This window comes from Schistocerca serialis, chromosome 2, assembly GCF_023864345.2.
Source record: "Schistocerca serialis cubense isolate TAMUIC-IGC-003099 chromosome 2, iqSchSeri2.2, whole genome shotgun sequence".
Taxonomy (NCBI): Eukaryota; Metazoa; Arthropoda; class Insecta; order Orthoptera; family Acrididae; genus Schistocerca; species Schistocerca serialis.
Window position 1 is genome coordinate 597,297,792 of NC_064639.1, and position 17,818 is coordinate 597,315,609.

The 17,818-nt window shown below is 42.0% G+C and overlaps 1 protein-coding gene across 2 annotated transcripts in view; it reads left to right on the top strand.

Moving 5' to 3' along the window:
* The window catches only part of LOC126457625 (glycerol kinase 2-like), a 262,723-nt gene that overhangs the window by 80,503 nt on the left and 164,402 nt on the right, over nucleotides 1-17,818 (top strand). For both annotated transcript variants that reach the window (XM_050094091.1, XM_050094096.1), the window contains exon 2: nucleotides 1,440-1,687. The gene's annotated coding sequence lies outside the window, so the exon portion shown is untranslated. The remainder of the gene's footprint in view (nucleotides 1-1,439; nucleotides 1,688-17,818) is intronic.

Sequence of the window (17,818 nt, forward strand, 5' to 3'; positions counted from 1 at the left end):
GACACACAACTGGAAAAAGCTTGCGAACTAATAGGCTACTGGCGTCATATCTCGAATTTTCAAGGTCGACTCACATTGGACGCAATGGAACGGAACATCGGAACACTCCACAATGCGTTTCAAAAAGCGGCATTCACACAAACCGTCAGTGGAATGGAACATCGACGTCAAGGATGCCCGGAAGAATCTTTTGTATTGCCTTTGACACTCTGGCGCATAGTGTCCACTACAGTGGACGGCTGTTAATGGTCGCGTCTTTGACGTTTTCAATCAGTTCTGAGGCTGCAAATGTACACCGTTCACTGCAGTAGGCACTCCCTACTGGTGATGTGTCCTGCATGCATTTGCGGCCTCATGACTGATTGAAACCGCTAGAGCAGGGCTTCCCAACCTTTTCAGCTGGCGGACCCCTAGTCAGTCAAGAGCACAGTAACTTTAAATTTCAGACCGAAGCCCATGGGAACTGAAAGCTTCTTAATGCAAGTGCCATGTTCCCAATGACCCCCTCCCCCCCTCCCCCCCCCCCCCCACACCATGCCCAATAGTCTTTGGTTTAGAGATGAATGAAAACAACTTGAAGGTCAAAAATCGACTTATGAAATACGTAGTGCACTGACGAAGCCAAGTTTAACATATAATGATGCCAGCAGCCGCATACGTACCACCGAGCGCTGTGATTGGTCGACAAAGCTCGCTCCGCGTATGCATAAAAGGTTTCAGCGCATCTGGCGCCGTGAACCGGCGCACAAAACGACCCTCGTATTGTTGCGAAACAGTCGATCAGAGAAGCCGCATTCTCCGGCACTAAACTGTGCATGCGTTCTCACTTAGGAACCGCAAAGGCTGCTAGGGAAGACGATCTGAAGTACACAAGTTTTTCACAGGAAACAAAAAATAGTGATGAATTTGATTTTCACATTTTTATCCAATAATTTTACTCATTATTTTACACGATTTGGTGAAAGGTGGCCGCGGATCCCCTAGAAAGAGCCGGCGGACCCCTAAGGAGTCCGCGGACCACACGCTGGGAAACTCTGCGCTAGAGAATTGACCATTAATAGTTGTCCACTGCAGTGAAATTCACGCACCACAGAGTTAAGTATATACTAGAGCAGATAATGTCAATGTACTGAAATGTCCAACGACACTTCTCGTGTTCTTTCAGTTGTCAGCAGTGTGAAAAATTTACCGTACAACCTTTATGAACATTCGTTATGAAGTTTTCTTTGGTTATCAGTAAACTCTATCATTGCTACTTCCAAAATTCCTACGCTATAGTAGTACTTGTCGTATACTACACCTGGCTTTCACTGTTGGGCGTTAAGCAAACTGATGTGTTTGACTCGCTTTTTGTATCATGCCTTGGGCGATTCCTCCAACGCCCCTAACAGCTAGTGACTGGTGTAGATGGCAGAGTCCTCTGTTTGGTTTTGTTTCAGAAAAATCGAGAGCTAGAAGTGATGGTTCGTTACGAGGAGAGAGCACCGGAGGAGGAGCGTCTAGTGCCGGGCGCGGCGCCAGCGTAAACAACGCGACGCTACTGGGCGCTTGCTGGCGGTCCCGGTGGGGGCAGTTGTATCGCCGACGGTCCCTGCCGCTGCGGCGGCCACGTCAGTTGTGGCGCGCACGCTGCCGACGCAGGACGCCGACCACGTGCGAGCCAGAACCGGCGGCGGGACACAGCAAGGTCGGCTGCAAGCGCTAACGCTGGTGTGTGTGTGTGTGTGTGTGTGTGTGTGTGTGTGTGTGTTACAGAAGTCGGTCCGCTTGTCACCTCCGTGCACGAATCAGGTGCACATTTAGGATTCAGCTTAAGATTCACTGTTCGGTTTTCTTGGGACACAGAGCATCCGCAAACATCAGCAATATTTTTATTGGAACGGAGCACCTGTATCACCAAAATTTCTCCACTTCCGGTCTCGGCACTCGGGCCGTTTCCTAGTATTCGCAACTGAAGAGCGCTCTCTGGCGCACTCCAAGTGGCAGAGATCCTCCTGTTCTTTAGTTCTGAACGCTTTGAAATGGCCTGACGGCCGAGACCGATAGTGGAGAAATTTTGGTGGTGCTGGTGCTTATTTTCAATTAAGAACTGATTCCTTAACTAACTTGCCAGTGGCTTGAACCATAGACGTTAGTAACGTACTTAAATGCTTTTACTAACGTGATTGCCTGCAAACGAATTACACATATTCATTACTATGGTAGTAAAAAGCAACTTCTATTTATTTTTTTTTTAGACAAAATCGGAAACTTGTGACATTAAGAAGGTGATTTACTATTACCCAATGCTTTAACGTCTGCGTTAAAATTTGCTTGTCAGTTTTAACAAATTCAGAGTTTTTCCCCCAATCGGATAAGTTATGTGCGAGCAATGTGTTACAGCTGACAGAAAGCAATGTGCACCCGTTCTATGGAAGTCACATGGCGAATTTGAAGCCATCAGACGGGATTAGATTCTGGGTCCCATCTTGTTCCTGATATACGTAAATGATCTTCATCTTGCTTATTCAGAAGAGGCAAATTTTGTACTTTCTGCAGATGATAAAAGTATTGGAATAAAAATAGTACCGGTCACCTTATTGAAAAGGCAGCTAATGAAATATCCGAAAACATCAACAGATGTTTCAAGGTAAATGAAGTATCACTGAATGTTGACAAGTAGTACATACAGTCCAGTACTACTTATAGAAATCCACAAGGGATAAAATTAAGTTTCTCAAACGATGAAGTATAGCACATAGTAACTGTTAAGTTTTAGTACCCCAGATAGATCACAACCTCAACTGGAAAATCCACACCTAGAATTAATGAATCGCCTGGATAAGAAGTATATCTTGTATTAATTCAAGAGTATCTTGCAGAGAGCTCTTGAAAAAACAGGATCTTTTGGATCTGGTATTTGCCTGTAGGTCATACCGTGATTTCCACCTCTGCTATATGTGAAAGACTTAAGTTTGCACCTTGATTCTTACTTAGTAAAAAGGTCTTTTTCCATAACTGCCTGACAGTCCGTCGCCATGGGTCGGAGGAAGGCAAGAACATCATTCTCTTCCGCCCCTCGTGTTGTAATTAAGGACGCCGTTATCGACGAGACGGGAAAGTCTAATTTTCTTCCATTCTGTACGAACATGTTTTGAAAACTACTATATTGTGGAACTGCCTTTGACTCGTCATCACTGTAGCTGGAACAACGTTGCTCAAATAGTAAGAGCTTACAATTTTATTCGCCGCAAAGCATAAGTATTGAGAACGTTTTTCACTTATCGAAGAGTTTGCTGTAGCAGAGGTTGCTTTTCTAATGTCTCTCTCAAATACGTAAAGCTTGTTTTGGGTCGACGTTATCGGAGCTGCTTCAGTAGGGGACCGTCAGTCTGTACAGTGGCCAAGAAAAAACTGGAAGTGAAGGGTGTTCCGGAGATGCTGATTTACTTTTTGTACTGTTTCCCGCAGTTGCTTCCAGCGAATGCTGGAACTATTCCTTTGAAGAGATTCCAAGCTATTCCCTTCCCCACGACGGCCCACATTTGTTGGTGCTCTCCCTCGCTAACCCTACGCGTTTGATTCCTCTGCAGGTAGTATGGCAAATGGATGTCTTTGCTTCATACAGCTTATTTTGGAAGTGACTAGAGCCACCGTCTACCATTCAAATTTATCGCTTGCTAACTTTCAGATTTTCCGGTCGGCCTTCAGGAGTGTGCCGAATGGAACCGAGGCCGTTCAGTGCAGACTTGTACAGCAGTGGGTAATGCTTGTTATCTGGTAGGGTATTCACTGCAATTTACACATGATTTCCGTTGGTTTTCCCGTTTTGTTATTGCATTTGAGAAACCATCTCCTAGCCAACTGTGCATCGACCAATTCAGTACGGCCTTGCATCAGTTGTCATAAACTTTGTTACAAACGTGCAGTTTACCACCATGACGCCCCCCTAAGTTATACGTACGAAGGAGGGTCTTCAGAACGTGGGTTACACATCTCGTCCCACGCCAAGACCATTGCGCATCAAGAGGCGCATTGTCAGAAGAGAGTACGCTATAGGTTTCCTGCAGACCTAGTTCTCCTGTAGTACGGATAACAGGTGCACAACAGTATGGGAGGGAAATGGAGTGGCAGCTGGAAACGTGCTCCAAAGTGGAAGTATGTGAGACTGTACGATTCTTGTGGGCAAACCGTCTAAATTACACACTGGTTCACCGTGTAATTCTGGCAGTGTATATACCAAACGCATGGTGCCAACAATTTTACAAAGGCCGCGCAGACGTATAAGGCCATAGACATCGACCACGGACAACAGTGTTCTGGCGGTCGAGGAACTGCATCGTAGCAGTCGCAGATTTTTCAACGTTGAGGACGTTCACGCGGAGTGGATCTCTGTCGTCGAAAAACTGAAAGATTGGTAGAACGTTTGGAGTCTTTGTTTACGACGACTCGTTGACTATGTTGAAAACATGCTGTGGTGTATCAGCCTCACTTTTGAGTGTATTGCAACATTGAATATTGCCTGTCACAACGATCTGTAAACTATAACTTGCTTTTTTAGTCCGCTCATATATTATGGCCTAATTTATAAGACAAAAACATGTGACGGTCGAAAGAGCTAGTGTGAAATTTTTTAAATAAAGTCTTCTGTTTCACTGTCTTACGTACAACTAAATCGACAATGGTACAGTAATCAGCCTTTATTAAAATTCGTGGCCACGTATCAATCCTATATTCTTTCGAGCCTAAGATGGAAGGGAAAGTTATATCCGCAAAAGCGTGATTTTTCTCCGTGTTTTAACCGTTCTTTTCTGTAACGGTGTTAAAGAAGGGGTGGGAACCTGCCCAGCAATTACCTAGAGCAGGTTTCCCCAAAATGTGTTCCAAAGAAGTGAATAAGTGCTCCGCGAAAAACTATTAATAACGTGATGTATTCTCCGACATTTTGAGGATAACAATTATTTTTTAAAAATACACGGTTATTCTAAATGATGGACCCATTTTTAAAAATTCGTATGTATCCAAGTACAAATCCAAAATGAACAAGCTTTATACCAATGAAAAGAGGAAGTTTTTTTTGTTTTTGGCGGGCAGCGGCGGGCGGTGATGGTTTCAGAAGCGGCCGCTAGAGTTCGCGCGGCAATAGGGCCGTCTAGAGAGCCTGTCGGTTGAATGGAATGGCGACTTTGAAGCACAAGGTTTTTTGCATTCTTGAGTTCCCGAAAAGTGAGTTACACATTGCAGCGCAGCGGGCATTTCGTACCAAATTCGGTATTCAACCACCAACTCGCAAAATGTTTAAGAAATTTACATAGACTGGGAATGTGTGCAAAGGAAAAAGCACAGGTCGACCGCGTGTGCCAGAGGATGATGTCCGACGGATTCATGAAAGTTTTGTGCGCAGTCCCAATAAGTCTACCAATAGAACAAGCCGAGAACTTGGAATACCCCAACCAACTGTATGGAAAGTTCTGAGACGACGTTTGCTGCAAAAGCCCTACCAATTACAACTTGTGCAGGCTCTCAACCCCAATGATAAAGAGAAGCGTCTCGGATTTTGTGGTTATGTCCTAGCAAATATTGAGGATGACGCTTGTAATTTTTAGCGGTGAAGCGACGTTCCACCTTCGTGGAAAAGACAACAGACACAATGTTCGCATATGGGGTTTGGAAAATCCACATTCACCAGTTCAACACGAAAGAGACTCACTGAATATCAACGTGTTCTGTGCCGTATCCCGCACAAAGGTTTATGGACCATTCTTCGCTGCGGAAGAACTGTAACGAGAATCACGTACCTGGACATGTTGGGACAATGGTTGTTCCATCAAGTTATGGAAGATTTCCAAGATTTCATTTTCCAACAGGATGGAGCTCCGCCCCATTGGCACCGTGATGTACGAGGCTTTTTGAATGACTCCCTTCCTGAGCGCTGGATCGGTCGCTGGGGACTTCAGAAGCTGGCTCTGCACTGGGTTATGTGAAGGAAGCTGTTTACGTCCCGCCTCTACCAACCACTCTGAATCCCGCCTCTACCAACCACTCTGAATAATCTGCGGAACCGGATCACTGCTGCCGTGCACACAGTAACAGCAGATACTACCGCGTCGATATTGGCCGTGCAGCCAATGGTGGCCACATTTAACATTTAAATCATTTCTCATTTCTAATTATTAAATTGATATCAAACATTATGAAAAAACCTTGAAACTTCCTCTTTTCATTGACATAAAGCGCATTTTGGATTTGTACTTGAATAAATACGAATTTTGAAAATGGATCCATCATTCAGAATAAACCTGCATTCAAATTTATGTGTTATTAGTTATGATTTAATAATGAACTAATCACTGATTAAAACAAGTTTTTCTCGCATCGAAAAATTTTGTTTACTTAACAATAAATCAGTTGTTTCCTCAAAGTACTAGGATTCTCAAAGTCAGAGGAGTAATTTGGAAATCACTGACCTAGGGAGTTGTGGGAGACTAAACTGTCGTTAATCAGGCGTGAAGGTATGATCAGCAGCTGGCTCACCTCTCTTTGTCGCAGCTGAGTGTTTCGTTGCACAATGTTGTCGACTGAAGATCTCTCTCGGGTATTAACATCTAAAGTCATTTCTTTCACTCTCACTACCCAGTATAAACATGAAGACTTCTACACTCCTGGAAGTTGAAATAAGAACACCGTGAATTCATTGTCCCAAGAAGGGGAAACTTTATTGACACATTCCTGGGGTCAGATACATCACATGATCACACTGACAGAACCACAGGCACATAGACACAGGCAACAGAGCATGCACAATGTCGGCACTAGTACAGTGTATATCCACCTTTCGCAGCAATGCAGGCTGCTATTCTCCCATGGAGACGATCGTAGAGATGCTGGATGTAGTCCTGTGGAACGGCTTGCCATGCCATTTCTACCTGGCGCCTCAGTTGGACCAGCGTTCGTGCTGGACGTGCAGACCGCGTGAGACGACGCTTCATCCAGTCCCAAACATGCTCAATGGGGGACAGATCCGGAGATCTTGCTGGCCAGGGTAGTTGACTTACACCTTCTACAGCACGTTGGGTGGCACGGGATACATGCGGACGTGCATTGTCCTGTTGGAACAGCAAGTTCCCTTGCCGGTCTAGGAATGGTAGAACGATGGGTTCGCTGACGGTTTGGATGTACCATGCACTATTCAGTGTCCCCTCGACGATCACCAGTGGTGTACGGCCAGTGTAGGAGATCGCTCCCCACACCATGATGCCGGGTGTTGGCCCTGTGTGCCTCGGTCGTATGCAGTCCTGATTGTGGCGCTCACCTGCACGGCGCCAAACACGGTTCACGTCCACGCTGTCGCGGCATGCTACCAGTGTTAAAGACTGCGATGGAGCTCCGTATGCCACGGCAAACTGGCTGACACTGACTGCGGCGGTGCACAAATGCTGCGCAGCTAGCGCCATTCGACGGCCAACACCGCGGTTCCTGGTGTGTCCGCTGTGCCGTGCGTGTGATCATTGCTTGTACAGCCCTCTCGCAGTGTCCGGAGCAAGTATGGTGGGTCTGACACACCGGTGTCAATGTGTTCTTTTTTCCATTTCCAGGAGTGTATAATATTGGACTTGGGGCTTGGGAATTTTCAGCCCAATGATTATTTTCCCCGTGAGTCGCAGATCTAAAGAACATTCCTCTGTTCTAATTTGCGTGTAGTTCTGTTTCGAGGGAAACTCCGTTCGGGCGAAAACCGATAAAAGATACTATTAACATTAATCGTGATGTTTTATTTCTAAAGAAAGGGCATAGTGCCATATTACTTAATTCCAGTAAGCGGTCTGCTTTTTATAGACATTAGATGAATCTACGTAAACAGTCGTTTCTTCACATGAAATCATTAATATTGTGTAATACATCAGACGGCGTCCTTCTTACGTCCTCAGTGAAAAATTCGCTTTGAACATCTACAGTTTTTGTGTGTGAAGTTTGTGGCTTCTGCACCTGGCCGGTCACAGTTCTATAGTACTCGCCATAGTTTTTAGAGTCTTTAGGTTTGGCTCCGTCTGTCTCGTTCTTAGGCGCTTGCATGGTTTGTAATCAACAGGTCAGTTCTCCTCCTTTTCCTCCTACCCTGTTCAAGCTGTGTATCCTATGTGATTTATAATCACCCGTGTCACTTCTACATTCACAGGGAGGAAATAACCAGCTTCGAATAAAGAATATTATTAAAAAAAACTATCTGAAAACAAGAATTCAGTAATCAGCCTGTATGATGTTTACTGGCTGTCTTGAAACGCTTTGCTAATTGTGATGATTTCACACTGTTTTATTTCTTCACTTTTTATTTTGTTGAACTGGAATTTATATGTGTAATAATGCCACTCAATAGACAGTACATTTTTTAGAGACAGCAGTCCTCTTTAACTTGTATCACATTCATTTAGAAATTTGTTTCCGTTTATTACGTAGGTAAGAAGGAACTGTCATCGGTGATTTTAATTTGATTTGGTTTACTCCAAAACTAGCCATATTATACTGTTTCTTCACTCTCCTACGAGTGGTCTTGGCAGAACCCACGCGCTTTTAGCAGTTTGTAGCGCATTAATTAAATCGCGCGACGTATGCCGCCTCCTACTGGTTAAGAAAATCTTTATAGTTGTACCCAGATCAATTCTGGTTACTGCTACATCTGTAAATGTCTTGATAAAGGACGCCAGCCTCGAGTTACCCGGAGAGACACTGTTAAAAACTATTATCGCTCTACGTTGATGGAAATAAGCTTTATAACGATATAACTGCTCTTAGAAACATTTCAAGCTCAGAGCACGGCCTTAACAAAAATTCACCGCTAACAGTTAACACATTACCTCGAACTGGTTCCTTGCGACTTCCACATACAATGCACAAATGCAAAGACTGGATAGCAATTAAGATGTAACGGACAGGAAATCGCACCAATCGAGTTTTTACGGAAATAATGCGGTCTGTTAAGCATCGACAAGTCTGGTTCTTCGTCTAACATATCATCTGTTAGCTCCCAGATCAAATGTAAAAGTGCTGCTGTAAAATCAGACACCAACGCTAGAAAAATGAAAATCAAAACTCGTGTTGAAAGCTCCCGTCCTGGTCCCGCTAGACTTGTTTGCTTCCATCTTCCAGATTTCACGAGTTCCAAGGAAATCACCTTAAATGTTAAACTTTGTGTTTCACCCACTCAGCACTGTTACGGTATAAAGACTGGCTTGTTTCTCGTTCAGAGGCAGTCTCTAGGTTCAGCCTCCTCAGCAGCTAATAGCCTAATCATTTTCTACTTAATAATGTATCAGTCAGAGGCAGCCTGAGAAAATCACTCGAAGAATTTTGCGAAATCCATAATCTGCTTGCGCGAGCGAGAACTACTTAATTGAAGAAAATATAAATAATGTAATTGTTTGTAAATTAAAGGTGACTGCGTACGAGTTTCTTGTTTAAAAAAGTGTCGTCACGTAGTAACCATAGAACAAGTGTTAATTTTTGCTACAAATATTTACTGACCTTTGGGTTGATCGACCTCGTGTAGTTATTATATACACATTTCGTAAGTTTTACCTTGCGAACGTTCTGCCTGTGTTGGGCGCGGTATACAGCGCTAATCAATCATGGAAATGCCGATAGGAACTAATTTGCTGTGAAGAGTTGATTACATCGACCAAAATGCGCGCCAGTGTTGTTTCCTGTTCAGGAAATTGCTGTACTTGCGACGAAGCCACTTACAGATTTTATTTTTTTTATTTTCTTATATTGGAAATAAAGGGTATGTTACATTGGGAGTTCTTCCACACGTTTGCTTCGCCGCTGTTACTAAACTAAATCTGCACATGGGCCACGGCAGGGACAAATCTCAAAGAATGATCTGCAGATTCAAAATTTAAAAAAAAAGTCAAATAGCAAAGTTACATGTTTCTGTGTGTACATTGATACTTTGATTTTATTTTATAATCTAAAGAAACACACTTTCACACCAGAGAATTTCGTCGAAAGTCCATTAAGCCACATAAATAGTTTACAATTCGTCTTAGACGCAACATTAATGGACGCTTACTCGCACTAGTAGAAGAACGTAGCTCAATACAATATGTTAGCAATTTAACTTCAGAAAAAGATATTACCACAAAATTCATTTGCACCTTAATGCAAAGATGCACCATGACCTGTTTCGGACCTGCAAAATCGATCTTCTGGTGGTATTTTTTGACAGACTTAAAATCTTGTGTTAGGATCTCTTCGTTGTGTCATGCACGAAGATCTACAGAATCTTCACGTGCTTCCTTATTTGTCTTAGGGCTTGACGTAACTTCAAATGGTTCAAATGGCTCTGAGCACTATGCGACTTAACTTCTCAGGTCATCAGTCGCCTAGAACTTAGAACTAATTAAATCTAACTAACCTAAGGACATCACACACATCCATGCCCGAGGCAGGATTCGAACCTGCGACTGTAGCGGTCGCCCGGCTCCAGACTGCAGCGCCCAGAACCGCACGGCCACTTTTGACGTAACTAATGCGTCGCAGTGCAAGTTTCATCAATGAAGCTAGTAAACACAGCCTAAAGATTGTTTTCAGGGCCGAAACAAGTAACTGTGTCTCAAGCGGAATGCGCATGGTAATAATCGCTATATTTTATGATGTTACTCAGTATGTGACAATAATATAACTTGACAATCCGATTGTGTTTGGTGGCATTTGTAGGTAGAGGAGTGGGGGTGATCAGGAAAACTATTGCACGGTTCTGGCAGTGTTGCTTTAATAGTCTGTAATGGTTTACAACCCACGCGACTCATTTCCGCAGACTACTTGCGGGGGAGTCCGTTGGGTATTTTGTTTACACACAATCTAACAAGCTCTGAGGGCTGACACTGATACCAAACTTGTTCTTTTGTAATATCCCGTTCTTGACAAGCGGCGTTCACTGAAACTGATACTTAGCGTGCTAGTGTAGTGGCTTGGTTCCTGATTAAAACAGTATTGGGATGTCAGGACAATTGACTGGGACAGATGTGAAATGGTGCTGATACATCGTCGCCAGATTGGTAATACATAGAAATAACTGACTGAATCGATGATGAGTTGGCCAGATAATTGTTAAACTGAATATTTAATTAGCCACCAGCTTGACAAATTTGATTGTGTACGCTGTGAGCATTTCTGTGACGGCAAGTGATTTCAGACGACAGTGGGTCAATATTCATAATGGTTGCCGCGAACATTTTTCGGTGACGGAAGTGTTGCCATTTCTTGTACTTAAAGATGAGTGTGGTTAGGATACTCCTGTCTTCCAAGATGAGATGACCACACCCAAGTTCACAGGGCTGCACGCATACGCTCTTGGTTTGACCAACAGTCTGGCACCCTGTCGCATCTTGACTGGTCCACTAAACCACTGGATCTTAATCACACAGAAAAACTGTCTGCTACTGTTTCGAATAGTGGCTTCAGCTGGATATGGCGTACCTAAAGAAACTTGTGGGCTCTCTTCCTCGTCGACGATATTGCGCCGTGGTGGTGTGGCGTTTCCTAGGGGTGAGTGCATAAGTGCATACGATGTATGTACTTCCCCTGACACTGTGCGCACAGCAGGCAAGATATCACTTCAGTTGTATGACAAAATCATCCATACGGTGAGAGTTTCGGAATGGTTCCGAAAATGTGATGGATCAGTTTGTACTTTCTATCGGCAAAGAATTTGAAGCCTCATACATGGCAGTGCAAGATATGATGTGATGCGTTATCTTCCTTTTCTCTCGAGTTTGTCGAGATACGAGACCTGTTCGTTGTGTGCTCTTTCGTAGGTTGTATCAGTTTTGTTAACTATTACGCTGTCCGGACACGGAGAGACTGCAAAAGAACGCAACGGGCAGGCGACCTGCACCGACAACTGGTTGCCAACTAGCTGGCAAAGCAGTTCCGCACACGGAGCAACTCAGAAATGAAAAACTCCGGTTGCAAGCGTAGAGGAGAGCATCTTCTCCTTGTACTCGCCATGTCGACAACAGGTTCAAGCTCAGAGGAAGATGTTTTCTGTTTAATAAGAAAACAAAGACAATTCCGGATTTATTAGTACGTCCAAAGGAACGTAAACAACATGCTGCAAGTAACAGCCAAGGAGGTCTAACAGACGTACTCGAAATTCATAGTTTTTATAGAACGACTAAACAGTGCTACAGTGATTTGGTGCCGTTGATTTCTTGCACCACAACACATCATGACCTTAATTCTGAAAACCTAAATATCTTGAGATTTATATGCACGGAAATGTGGTGCTGGAGCTTTGTGGTCGTTAATTCATTTACATGTGAACACCAATATATTTATACGTATCGGACATTGTGACATTTCACTGTTCGCTTCAATTTGACTGTGTAATTTTGCAGAACGGAAAAGGCTGCTAGTCTCACAAAATACTGTCGACGTGTTTTACAATCATTTTTTGTACATCTGGGTCCATTGGCGTACCGGGAATCTTATTTTAAACAATAGACGTACAGTATTCTACACATGTAATTCGAAATTTTTTCCCCTTCCCACACCAGTTTCTCTGTCAAATCTCTCTTTAGGTAGTCTGGGAGCTTGCAGTTGTATCAAATGAGATGGTTGTCGAGTGGCAGTACAAAGCAGATGTTCACAAACGGCTCGTTCATCTTCAAATTAAACCAATACAGAGCTGTGTTCGGTGACCGACGCAACTCAGATCGCTTGGCAACGCGGGCGCCGATTCGGTAGCAACTGGTTGGCAACGCGTTGCAAGCGATTGATTGGTGATCACTCTGCACTCGCACTGTTTGCAGATCCCTATTTAACTACACTCTGTCTGCAGAGCCCTATTTAACTACAAAGGAAGTGATTCGCTGCAGACACGTTACCAACTCCCGTCGGCAACTAGTGGCTTTCGAGTCGCTCCGTGTGCGGATGGCATTAGTAATATCGGGCTGCTGCATGCATTGGGCAATGAAAGATCGTACATGTGATGGAAGTTGGAATAAAAAAATTCAGCTGAGACTCCCTCACGAGGAGAAAGGTTTGTATTTGAGGATGCCATGGTTTGCCTGAATCGCGTACGGTGAATGGTTACATGATTCCTTAAAGAAATCCACGGTCTGTTTCATGCTTTGCTCTTGTCGATTCCAAGCTTGTCTTCCGTCTCGAGCGGCTCTGTTGTCGATCTCGATTCTTCAACTGATTCTGTAATGTTGTACCAGGGAGAAAGTCTTACATTTAAATTCAGATAGTGTTATTCGCCCCCACTTGCCTTATAAGGGTGCTCTCAGATACGACTGGCCCATAGAATCGATGTTAGTATTTCTATCGCAAATGGCAGCACAATGTTTTGTAACAAAGTAGCAATCCAGTGTTACGGATGGTGGGGGAAACGATCCGGGCGCTTAACGGACTGAAAGAAGGTACGACACAAGATAATCTTGTCACATGCGTGACATTCTCTATTTGTAAAATCCCCAAATTCTAGGTTTCTGTAAAAACTTCCGGTGAAGAAGTGACTACACGAATTCACCACTAGTAGCCCGTCCCTGACTACTGCTGCAGTTTTAATGGCTGAAGAATTCACAAACTAGTTACCGAAACGGAGAATCCAAATGGTCAGTTAGTCTTATTCTCTTCAGAGATTCTGCAGCACCATACACTATGCAAAAAATTGCAAGTTCTCAACATTTGAGTGGTTATTGGCTCCGTTCTTATCAGAAATACCTCACCGCTCTTGAAAGCCAGATCGTAATCACGTAAGAGTACTAACGGACTGCCAGCCAGATAAAGTGGGGCAGTTTCTTTTATGAATCACATGGTTTTTACGTATCGATTATCAGTGCTCTCTCCAGTGGATCATGTACTTTCAAGCGTTTAAATTTCATGCTACCACCGCCATAAATTGGTATCTTTGTAGCTTGGCGCTGATGACGTTTCTGTTTCGCGTCTCCGTCATAAATAAAAATAATAATAATAATAATAATAATAATAATAATAATAATAATAATAATAATCCCCGTAGAGGCCCGGGAAAATAATAGGCCTCCGGCATGTTCTGCCAGTCGTAAAAGGCGACGAAAAGAACTACTAATAGGGCTAACCCCCCTTTTAGTGTGATTACTTGGTTCAGGACAGAACTAAAGAAGCCTCGGACAAGCGCCGTCATGGTCGGGGACGACCCGCCCACAATGGTAACGACCCTGCTAGCCAACTGGAAAATGATTTAAATCCAAATAGAGGTGTTTTGCAGGATATGCTTCCTGCAACCACCCTAGAAGGAAAACAAAGACAGAGGATGAGATGGTCAGATGAAGTTAATCGACACCTCATGTTCTGTTATTACCAAGCAACAAACCTAGGAACCAACACAACTGGATACAGATCACAAGTATACACAACATTTATTACCAGATACCCAGAATTAAAATTTTTAACAGAACAACGACTAGCTGATCAGATCCGTGTAATAATAAAAAATAACAGGATACCCCAGTCAGAATTAGAAAACATCAAACAACAAGTACAACAAATACTGGAACAAAATAATGTGCAATCAGAAGAAGAAGAAAATACACTAATGGACTCAAACATCCCAGAGCAAACAAACAACGAACAACACGCACCAATTAAACAATCAGAGGAAAACGAAATCTTAAGACAGCCACCAGAACAAGCACAAATAGAACACGAAGTGACACAGATGTTACATATAGAAGAAAAATTTCAGCTAACATATATAGAATACAAAGACACAAATACAGACATTAGACCATTCTTGCATAGACCACCAAATAACCCACAAGTCGAAACAACAATAAAAACTATCAACACAATCATACACAACAAAATAAATGAAAACACAACTATGGAAGAGTTACAACTACTGGTTTATATAGGAGCACTCACTACACTAAATATACACACTAGGCAGAGATCAGAACCAACCAACACACAGAAGAAACCCACAAAACCAGCATGGCAACAGAGGCTACAGATCAAAATAGAAAAACTGAGAAAAGACATTGGACAGCTAACACAATTTATAAGAAATGAAATCTCGGAAAAAAACGAAAAAGGTTAGGTAAAATCTCACAACAAGAAGCGACAGAGCAATTAGACGAAAAGAAGCAGAAATTACAAGCATTAGCCAAACGACTCAGAAGATACAAAAAAAGTGAAAATAGAAGGAAACAAAACCAAACATTCAACACAAACCAAAAGAAATTTTACCAGACAATAGATAACACACACATTAAAATAAACAATCCACCAAACATAACAGACATGGAACACTTCTGGAGCAACATATGGTCAAACCCGGTACAACATAACAGGCATGCACGGTGGATACAAGCAGAAACAGACACATACAAGATGATACCACAAATGCCTGAAGTGATAATTTTGCAACATGAAGTCACCCAAGCAATTAATTCTACTCACAATTTGAAAGCCCCTGGAAAAGATAAAATAGCAAATTTCTGGCTAAAGAAGTTCACCTCAACACATTCACATCTAACTAAATTATTTAACAGTTACATTGCAGACCCATACACATTCCCTGACACACTTACACATGGAATAACTTATCTGAAACCTAAAGATCAAGCAGACACAGCAAATCCAGCAAAATATTGCCCCATAACATCCCTACCAACGATATACAAAATATTAACTTCAGTCATTACACAGAAATTAATGACACATACAACACAGAACAAAATTATAAATGAAGAACAAAAAGGCTGTTGCAAAGGAGCACGAGGATGTAAAGACCTACTGATAATAGATGCAGAGGTGACATATCAAGCTAAAACTAAACAAAGGTCGCTACACTACGCATACATTGATTACCAAAAAGCTTTTGATAGTGTACCCCACTCATGGTTACTACAAATATTGGAAATATACAAAGTAGATCCTAAATTGATACAGTTCCTAAACATAGTAATGAAAAATTGGAAAACCACACTTAATATCCAAACAAATTCAAATAATATCACATCACAGCCAATACAGATTAAGCATGGAATATACCAAGGAGACTCATTAAGTCCTTTCTGGTTCTGCCTTGCTCTGAACCCACTATCCAACATGCTCAATAATACAAATTATGGATACAATATTACTGGAACATACCCACACAAAATCACACATTTGCTATACATGGATGATCTAAAACTACTGGCAGCAACAAATCAACAACTCAACCAATTACTAAAGATAACAGAAGTATTCAGCAATGATATAAATATGGCTTTTGGAACAGACAAATGTAAGAAAAATAGCATAGTCAAGGGAAAACACACTAAACAAGAAGATTACGTATTGAATAACCACAGTGACTCCATAGAAGCCATGGAAAAAACAGATGCCTATAAATATCTAGGATACAGACAAAAAATAGGAATAGATAATACAAATATTAAAGAAGAACTGAAAGAAAAATATAGACAAAGACTAACAAAAATACTGAAAACAGAATTGACAGCAAGAAACAAGACAAAAGCTATGAATACTTATGCCATACCAATATTGACCTACTCATTTGGAGTAGTGAAATGGAGTAACACAGACCTAGAAGCACTCAATACACTTACACGATCACAATGCCACAAAAATAGAATACATCACATACATTCAGCAACAGAAAGATTCACATTAAGCAGAAAGGAAGGAGGAAGGGGATTCATCGACATAAAAAACCTACATTATGGACAGGTAGACAATTTAAGAAAATTCTTTCTAGAACGAGCAGAAACTAGCAAAATACACAAAGCAATCACTCATATAAATACATCGGCTACACCACTGCAATTTCATAACCACTTCTACAACCCTTTAGATCACATAACATCAACAGATACGAAGAAAGTAAATTGGAAAACGAAAACACTTCATGGCAAGCACCCGTATCATCTAACACAGCCACACATCGATCAAGACGCATCCAACACATGGCTAAGAAAAGGCAATATATACAGTGAGACAGAAGGATTCATGATTGCAATACAGGATCAAACAATAAACACCAGGTATTACAGCAAGCATATTATTAAAGATCCCAATACCACAACGGGTAAATGCAGACTTTGTAAACAACAAATAGAAACAGTAGATCACATCACAAGCGGATGTACAATACTAGCAAATACAGAATACCCCAGAAGACATGACAATGTCGCAAAAATAATACATCAACAGCTTGCCTTACAACATAAACTTGTAAAACAACACGTTCCTACACACAAGTATACACCACAAAATGTACTGGAGAATGATGAATACAAATTATACTGGAACAGAACCATTACAACAGATAAAGCAACGCCACACAACAAACCTGACATCGTACTCACCAATAAAAAGAAGAAATTAACACAACTAATCGAAATTTCCATACCCAATACAACAAATATACAAAAGAAAACAGGAGAAAAAATTGAAAAATACGTCAAACTGGCTGAGGAAGTCAAGGACGTGTGGCATCAGGATAAAGTTGACATCATACCAATTATACTATCAACTACAGGAGTCATACCACACAATATCCACCGGTACATCAATGCAATACAGCTACATCCAAAAATATATATACAACTACAGAAATCCGTAATTATTGATACATGTTCAATTACCCGAAAGTTCCTAAATGCAATATAACATATACCGTACAGTTAAAAGGAAGTGACGCTTGATCAAGGTCCGCGTCACTCCATTTTTAACCGGACTTAACGTCTGAGAAAGTGAAGGAAATAATAATAATAATCATCATCATCATCGTCATCATCATCATTCATCTATGTAGCTAGATGCATAAGGAGGGCAGAAGGTATGC